The 2,500-nt window shown below is 79.8% G+C and overlaps 1 non-coding gene across 1 annotated transcript; it reads right to left on the bottom strand.

The window, feature by feature from the left end:
• Positions 1-568: 568 nt before the first annotated feature.
• LOC128903812 (5.8S ribosomal RNA) lies at positions 569-721 on the bottom strand. Its single transcript, XR_008464277.1, has one exon. It is a non-coding gene; the product is annotated as a 5.8S ribosomal RNA (ribosomal RNA).
• Positions 722-2,500: the final 1,779 nt, after the last annotated feature.

Genomic DNA, 2,500 nt, shown 5'->3' on the forward strand with positions numbered 1-2,500 from the left:
ACGCGCGGCGACGACGGCGACGACGACGGAGAAGCGGCGGCCGCGCGGGCGCAGCCGTCGCCCGACTCGCCGCCGCCGCCGCAGCCGCCGGCGCCCCGGCCCGGCCGCGACCTCGCTCCCCCCCCACCCGCCGGCGGGCGCTCGGGGGGCGGCGGGTCGTCGGGGAGAGACGGGAGAGGAAGGGGGGGCGGCGACGGGGATGACCCCCGTCCCCGGCACGCTCGGCGCGCGCGCGCGGCAGCGACGGCACGGTACCGCGCGGTACCCACCCGCAGACAGCCGCCCGCGCGGGAGGGCCGGGGACGAGGCCCGCGCCTCCCCCCGACCGGCGTCTCTCCCCACCGCCGCGCCGGGCCCGACCGGACTCGGCGAGCCCCGGCCAACCACCGGCGAGACGAGCTCCGCAGAGCGGGCGCTCCGGGAGCGGGGAGCTTCGGAGCGCTCCCCGAGTCTGCACTTAGGGGGACGAAGGCCCTCGGGAGGGGCCTGCGAGGCACCCCAGCCGCGCCGCTCGTGCGGCCGTCGCCCGGCCAAGGGGCGGCGGCCGAGCCGGCGATTGATCGCAAAGCGACGCTCAGACAGGCGTAGCCCCGGGAGGAACCCGGGGCCGCAAGTGCGTTCGAAGTGTCGATGATCAATGTGTCCTGCAATTCACATTAATTCTCGCAGCTAGCTGCGTTCTTCATCGACGCACGAGCCGAGTGATCCACCGCTAAGAGTTGTCTCGTCTTTCGGCACCGCCCCGCGCGCGCGGGAGGGCCGGGAACGCTCGCCAGGAGCGGCCCCTCTCGGAGGACGGCCCAACCGCCTGCCCCGCCGGCCGGCCCCCCCTTCCTCCCCTCGCATCCCCGCGCGGGGCGGGAGGGGAAAGAACGGCGGAGCGCGGCGCGACGGGGGCGAGACGGAGGGGCCTCGCCTCGACTGACCGTACGAGCACGCCCAAGGAGGGCCAGAAAGGAAGGAAGGAAACGCCCCGAGCGGCGACGAGGGCCTGGGAGCCCGCGCTCCCCACCGGCCGAAGGCGACGGCAAGCGCCTCGCTCGCTTCGGGGGCGGCCCAGGCGCCCGGGCTCGGTCCGGCCTCCGCACGGAGGCGGCGGCGCGCCCGGCCGCTCCGCCTGTCCGCCTCGAGCGGGCGGCGCGGGGGGCCCCGACGGCTACCCCGCGCGCGCGCCTCCGCGCGCGCCGCTCCGCCGCGCTACGGGCAGCCTAACTCCTCCCCGGGGTCCCGTCCCGACGGCACCTCGGCGGCTCCGCGCCGCCGCGGGCGGACGCGGACGCGCCCCGAGCCGGCGACGCACGACGCCCGCGGCCCGCCGGACGGCGGCCCGCCGCGCGGCGGCCGCCCGCCACGGCACCGCCGCCGCCGCCGCTTCCCGTCTCCTTCCGCGGGCACGCGCCGAGCGGAAGGCGGACGGCCGCCTGAGGCGGGGGCGGCTCCCGCTCTCCCCGTTTCCACGCGGAGACCGGGAGTGGGACGCCCCCGCTTGCCCCGACCGCCTGCACGGCTCGGCCGGGAAGGCGAAGACGGGGAGGCGAAGCGGCTAGGCGGGGCCCGGGGCCGGGACGGCCTCGGCGGCGGGGGGCTCCGTCCGGCTAGACCGAGCGGCGACGCCGCCGCTCGGGCAACGGGGTGCCGCCCTCGCCGGCGCTTAGCGGCGGGAGAACGCCGAGCGCTCGCCCGGACGGGGGAGGGAGGAGCGGCGCCGCAGCGCGACGCAGCCGCTGCGACGGAGGCGCGGCGTCCCTTCCCGCCCCCCCCCGCGCACAGGGAGTGCGGGGGGAGGGCGTAGGGCCGCCCGGCGGCGGGTCCCCCCCTTGCGGGGACCCGCCGCGAGCCCCGGCGGGGAGCCCGCGCTCCTCGCCGGGGTCGCCCGTTCCGAGGCGGGCAGGTCGGACACGGCCGACCGCTCGCGCCGCGGTCTCTCCGCCGAGACCGGGCCGCGGAGAGGGGGGGGCAGGGGTGCCCCTCCCCGGCACGGGCCGCCCGCGGGACGCGGTCGCAGGCGACGGCCGTCCGGGAGAGGCTCTCTCACCGCGAGAGAGAACTCCCGGCCGCCGCCGCCGGCCGGCCGGCCCCCCGGGCGACGCCGAGCCGCCCGAGTCTTTAAACCCCCGCCCGGCCCCCGCGGCCCTTCGACCCCCGGAGACGCGCCGAGAGACGCGCCGAGGGAAGGGACCGCGAGAGCGCGGACGCTAGGTACCTGGCCCTGGGGCGAGGGAAACGAACTTTAGGCCCCGCGGGGGTGCCTCCCCCACTGCCACCTTCGGGGGAGCGTCCGCCCGCGGGGGCCGCGCCCGACGTCCGCCGCCACAACCACGTCCTCCGGCCCCGGGGCCCGGGGTTTCCCTCTGGCCCGGCGCTGCGCCCGGGAGGAGAGCCGTGGCTCGGGCCGCCCGCTGGGAAAGCAGGACGCCACCCGGCTTGCCGAGCCTCGCCCGCCGAGGGCGAGCGCGGCGGCGGAGCCCCCTTCCCGGCTCCCCAGGCAGGAGAGGGACGG

This window comes from Rissa tridactyla, unplaced genomic scaffold, assembly GCF_028500815.1.
Source record: "Rissa tridactyla isolate bRisTri1 unplaced genomic scaffold, bRisTri1.patW.cur.20221130 scaffold_638, whole genome shotgun sequence".
NCBI lineage: Eukaryota > Metazoa > Chordata > Aves > Charadriiformes > Laridae > Rissa > Rissa tridactyla.